At 26.8% G+C, this 6,248-nt stretch overlaps 1 long non-coding RNA gene across 1 annotated transcript; it reads right to left on the bottom strand.

The window, feature by feature from the left end:
* Nucleotides 1–265: 265 nt before the first annotated feature.
* On the bottom strand, nt 266–5,711 carry LOC122272164 (uncharacterized). The gene is made up of 3 exons (XR_006226816.2): nt 5,645–5,711; nt 3,254–3,343; nt 266–569 (listed from the first exon to the last, which is right to left on the bottom strand). It is a non-coding gene; the product is annotated as an uncharacterized lncRNA (long non-coding RNA).
* Between the last annotated feature and the right edge of the window lie 537 nt (nt 5,712–6,248).

Genomic DNA, 6,248 nt, shown 5'->3' with positions numbered 1-6,248 from the left:
TAAGCTGAGTTTTAAAGTTAATAAGTAATAAGTTTCTAAATAATAAGTTTAAAGTAATAAGTTTTTAAAGATGAATTTCATGATTCACCTTCAGAAACTTCTCAGTTTTAAAAGTTCTTAAAATGAATTTCAAGAAAAATAATGAAAAACATTTAAACTGATAAAATTTACATACCACGGAACTTAATTATGTGTTTCGGTTTTGAAAAAAAATACTTTGTTTTTTCCGGAAAAAAAATTATATCTCGAAACAAAAACGAATGTCTTGCATATCAAGTTTTTTTATTTTCAGATTTTCATGTACAAGTAGTAATAGTTTTTGAATTATTTTTAATACCATTCATTAATAATCTGTATTATAGCTTTTTCTGAAATCCTCGATTTGCAACATCCAGAGGTAAGTGATGCGTTGCCCCCATACTGGTACTGAATCAATGGGGGACATCACTTTTTATCATAACGGCAAATGCAGTGGTGTTTATAGCATTCTCCATGTCCATGACAATGATGATAACATTCGTGATCACGATGAGGGCATCCGTGATCCGCCTCCACTTCAATGACGGCAACTGGAAGAAGTTTTTATACAAATAATTTAATAAGAGCTTGAATTTTTTTCAAAGAATTAAATAAAAATTAATTAGAAAATTATAAATTATGTTTGATAAATGATAGCTCAAATTTATTACATCCTTTTCAAGAATCTCAAATAAATCAGTTTAATGTTAAACTTAATATCGCTACATTCATAAAATACGGTGCAGATTTTTTCCAGCCTTAATAAAATCTAAAATCACACCATTTTTTCGTTCAAATTGAACCACAATAGTGAAATTAAGAATTAGAAAATATTATTTAATTGCGTATTATGTTAGCAGCGAATTCAAGAGATCTTATAGTTTAACATGCTCTGAACTTTTCAACAATATAGCATTGAAATTTTAATATTTCATCATTGACGTAAAAGAATTTAAATTACTTATTTGGTATAAATTTTTAGCTAGATTTAGTTTATTTATAAAGTCGTCAAAGGTTCTCCAGTTTCGGAAGAACAGATTTAAGAATTAACTTGACTAGTGAAGTTAACTAGTGAAGTTATCACTAGTAAAGTTAATTCTTAAATCAATTCTTTTGAAACCGGAGAATCTTTAATGATTTTATATAAAATGAACTTAGCTAGAAATTTATACCAAATAAGTAATTTAAATTCTTCGTTACGATTATTTTTGTATGTATACCTTTTGGATAATGCGTTTAGTTTACCAGAAGCGTGATATTCTGAATTATTTATTCCCGAAGAAACATTTTTCGAAAGGTACCTTACTGTAAGGTAATGACATTTCTGAGGATTTTTGATTATAAAATGCCAGATATACAGTATTAAACGTATCATTTAAACTATTTATTTGGTATATCTCCGTTCATATGGTAACAGTCTACCGGAAATTGTGGTTTTTAAAATTATTGTTCTTGTGTTTCCATAAGGCCAGGAAAGAACACGGACATTTTTTTTCTAGGTGCTGTTTTAACTTTAAGCAAAAGCTAAGGTTAAGCGTTGATGTTGAAAACTATTAAATTATTTTTTATTATAGTTTAAAAACAGGCATAATTGAGTATAAAAAACTTTACAAACATTAATTATATAAGTTGTCCTGCACTTAATGCTGTATCTTTTTGGTAGAAATATTGGTAGGCTAGACACAAATGAGATATATTGGACTTTACTGTAGACTAATTTTTTTTAATTGTTCACTATTATTTTGCAAAGGTATTTTTTTTCTTTGTTTTGTCTGAAATTGTTTTTGTAACCTGACAATAGAAATAAATGATGCAAGACATTTTCAATTGTTATACTTCCTTATTTTCTTTATTTCTTACGATCCTATTCTCTGAACATTAAAATTTCTGAAAAATGTTTTAGTAAATTTTATTACTTTTTCTTGTTATTTATTCTGTTTTGATCATATGAAAGAAAAATATAAATAGTCAGTGTTTTTAATTAATAAAAATGCCAATAGAAAGTTCATACGAGTATGACATTAAAACATTTTTATGTTAGCGCTTTCAGTGACAGTGAGAAAGATGTATAGATAGCCATCCAAACAAGTTAAATGCTTAAGATCAAATTTTATAATTTTTAAGGTAGAATTACTTAATTTAAAACAAACCTCTCATGTACTGATTTCTCAAAACTGAATACACATAATTTACTTACATCATCGCTTGGCATGGGTAGAATATCAAAATAAACAAATGAAAAGATAAGTGAATATATATAGGATTAAATTAATGAATAACTAAATTAATGAAATAAAACAAATTTACTACTGGATTCACGTATTATTTTCACGTAATATGACGGAAAACAGAGCGAAAATAAGCATACTATTTTTTTCTTCAAAATAATTGGATTCTCGAGCCTCTGAGTATGAAGCGTACTGATAATGCAGATATTATGGACCTAATAGTTAAGGCAGGAGAATGTGCAAATATTTAGACCTCTTCATGTTAATTTTACTTTTTGTTTATTTCTCCTTCTTAAGGAAATTGCATTGTTTCAAAAATTATTCTACCTATTCCTTACAAATTTTGAACTTGAACCTATATTATTTTACTTATATAAAGTGGAACTTAAAATTTTTTGGCCATTACTAATATAAATAATAAAAAAATACTTTTTCATATTAAATTTTCCTCCGATGAAAATATTTTATTATTGCTAGCAAAAATATTTTCATTCGCTTCCTCAGTTCCAAAAATACAGTGAAATGCGCAAAAAGGTGTAATTAATATTAAGGGGTCCAAACTTTTGACCACACGATTACCTAAAACGTTGGAATATATTTTCCACATTGCAGCCACATTTCTACATTCAGTATTTAAAAACTCAAAACTGTGTAAAATAGTGCATGTATGATTAGAAAAAGTACGTTTTTGTGCCTGATTCCGTAACTTAAAATATCATCGGTACAAATATTTTATCCGGTTAGGTCTTCCAACAATTAGGTTCTTTTACGCAAAATTCCTTTAATTAAATCAAGGGTTATTAGTGTATTATCTTTTTTAGAGTACTGTACATCAAACTTAAAAATTATATAAAAAAGAATTGTATTTGAACAATAATAAACTAATAGAAAGATTTTTCAGAATCTTGAAAAAAAATCCTCTGCTAAGTCATGCCTTTAAGAAAATAACTCTTGAAAAATTCTTTAAAAAGAGCCAATTGTGATAACAAAATAACATTTCAGTTTACCTGAAGCAACAACTATGAGAGTCATCAAAAATAGAGCAGTTGATAGTTTCATTTTTATTTGTACAAGAAAACTCTTAGAACTCCTCTTAACTATAAACGAAAATGAAATGTTTAATTAGAATCTGAGAATATTAAAATAATAATGGATTTATTAGTTAAAATAAGAAAAACATTATTGTAGTTGAGAATTTAATAATTTAAAAATATTATTTTCATTTTTGAGATATAACTAAGTATCAAAGAATGTTTCATGAGAATTGAGCTTTTCCGTGTGCTTTTTTAAGCATAATATTTTTGGCAGAAGGGGTGGTTCGTAGAAGTAGTATAAGGAATAATTGAATAAGTTATTGCTACAAGTAGTAATTGGAGGGGACAATAATTGGAGATTACAAAGGGTGTCGTAGGTAATACCATTTACGATATTCCTAGTATGATTAACTGACGCTGCAAATATCTTTTCCATGTTTTTCGAATAGAGTGAACTGGTTTGTTAGGAGGGATCCGATTTTTTTAATTTTGCATTTCTTGTAAGAACGGAAGTAATTAAACAAGTAATAGTTGGAGGGTACAATGTCTGATGATTATAGAGAGTGTGTTAGCATATACCATTTAAGTTTAATTGCCTGGCACTATAAATATTTTTCTGTGATTATTGATTGGGATGAACAAAGATTATCTTGAAGAGCTATGTTTATGAGTAATTCATAAACTGATCTCTTGTAGTTTCTTACTTGTACTCACAATTATTTAAAGCCTTTAATTTAAACTAAATAATAAAAAAAGTGTTTTTAAACAAAAATGTAATTTTTTTGTCAAAAATATATTTTTGATCATAAGAAACATTTCTTATGAATTTTTGAACATTGCAAAAAAAAGGAAAAAAAATATTAAACAAAAATGTTAACTTATATTTGCTGAATGCGACAGATTTACAAAATATAATGCTATTTTACAGATCTGAAGGAATTATTTTATATTTTTTAAAAATATGCTGCGAAAGGAAACTAATGAACGTTTACTTACTTCTATATACAATACTATTATTTTCCTTAGATAGCTATATACCAGAGGATATTGTTTATGTTCATGTCTGGCAGAAATTAAAAGTTTTATTCAGTTTTAAATAACATTTATAGGGAAAATTAGCATATGATATTTAATTGGACTAAAATTAATGTTTTACAAAAATAAACACCTTACTTAAGGAAAAAAGCATTTCTGGTGCTCGAAATAAATCGTAAGGCAATTCTGAGCACAATTTTACTATATACTTAAATCATTATAGCACTAGTACATTTTTTATAATATTGTAAAAATCTCCATTTTGTATTATTATTAAAATTCTGCTTTCTTTCTTTCTTTTTCTTTTGAGGAAAGAAGGAAACTATTGCTTATGTTTGGTCTGCTCACCAAAATTCGTGAACACTTCCCATTCACTTTTTTTTCCAGGTCGACATATTTGTCGGAATTTTTTTCCCCCCAAAACAGCAAAAATTGTTTTATTAATAATATATAGTTGCAGTACACGAAAACAAACTAAACTTAGGAACACAAAATGAGTGACACAATAAGAAGGAAAAAAGGAGAAAAATAGCTTACTCCATATATCTATAAATTTATTTAATTATATCAATTCAAAAAGGAAGTGGCTTTATTCTCACTTGAACTCTTTAATAACCTTATATTTTGAATTTGTCAATAACTCTTCTTAATTTTTAAAAAATTCTATAAATATGCTAAGTTGTAATATATGACCACATCTAATCTCTTCCATTATCTTTTTATTACTTCTACACAGACACGAGCACGAGCATATAAAATAAAGATCTCGGGGCAGATAAATAAAATTTTCTAGAAAAATGGATTAATAGTTGTCATTTAAAGCGAAGTAAGTGAGAGGAAAATGGTGAAAAAATAACCATATAATTTGCAATAACTTAAAAGAATGGATATTTTTTAAAAATAAATTGTTTTTAGTTCATAAATAAAAAAAATTTTTAGCACGTCAAATGGACTTTTAGTTACTTTTTTACGGGCTGTCCGCAGGATATTTTCCTCTAAAAGTTTAATAGTTAATAATTTCCGATTTAATAATCGGAAATTATTTTTTTTTATTCCATGTTACACCGTATATTATTTTACTGCATAGCTTCTTAATTCTAAGTTTCGTATCCTTATAGTTTTTGTCAAACAAACCAAAATGTGACATATACAACACTTAAAACAGGGGTGGAGGCCTTTGCGATTTTTTTTATTTCAGAGAAAAATAAGTTTCTCACTCAGAAATATGTTATAATATTGTAAAAAGTAAAACAAATTGAACCTAAAATAGGATTATACTAGTGAAAATATTTCATTAAAAAATATAGAAAGAAAAAAACAATACTTTACCTAAAGATTAACAATTGAAGGAATGTATGCGTATGGGAATTAGCGGTGCTTTTTTATAATCAGAGCAAATTTGCTTTTCGTGGAAATTTTACTAAATATAAACTACTGACCTATATTTTATGATCTGTACACATTTTTTAAATTGTTATAGCTCATTAATTTATACTAGACAAAAAAATTGTGTCACAAATTATTCGAACATGAATTAGACAATAAACTTGAAGTATTCAATTGTCATGATTTTCTGGAAATCCAAGAAAAAAGTATTTTATTCGTCTCTACTTTTATACTTTTTCCTAGAATGAAACTATTATTTTGATTTGTGTCTGTATAATTCGCAAAATCAATGAGATAATTTTAACTGAAACTATATAGTATTAGTTTTAGTAAAGTATTATAGAATATAGTACATTATATAATACTATTTTCAAAGTATATTATTAATATATTATAGAATATATATATATATATATACCGAAGGACCATTACATTATGACCACCCTGCTAATAACATGTAGGACCACCTTTAGCCCTCAAAACTGCTAGCATCCGCCGTGGCATTGATCCCACAAGGTGCGGATAGGTAGTCTGAGGTATCTGGTAC

Source organism: Parasteatoda tepidariorum, chromosome 1 (assembly GCF_043381705.1).
Source record: "Parasteatoda tepidariorum isolate YZ-2023 chromosome 1, CAS_Ptep_4.0, whole genome shotgun sequence".
In the NCBI taxonomy this organism is placed as follows: domain Eukaryota; kingdom Metazoa; phylum Arthropoda; class Arachnida; order Araneae; family Theridiidae; genus Parasteatoda; species Parasteatoda tepidariorum.
The sequence above is the reverse complement of the archived record's forward strand: the minus strand, read 5'-3'. Positions and strand labels throughout refer to the sequence as shown.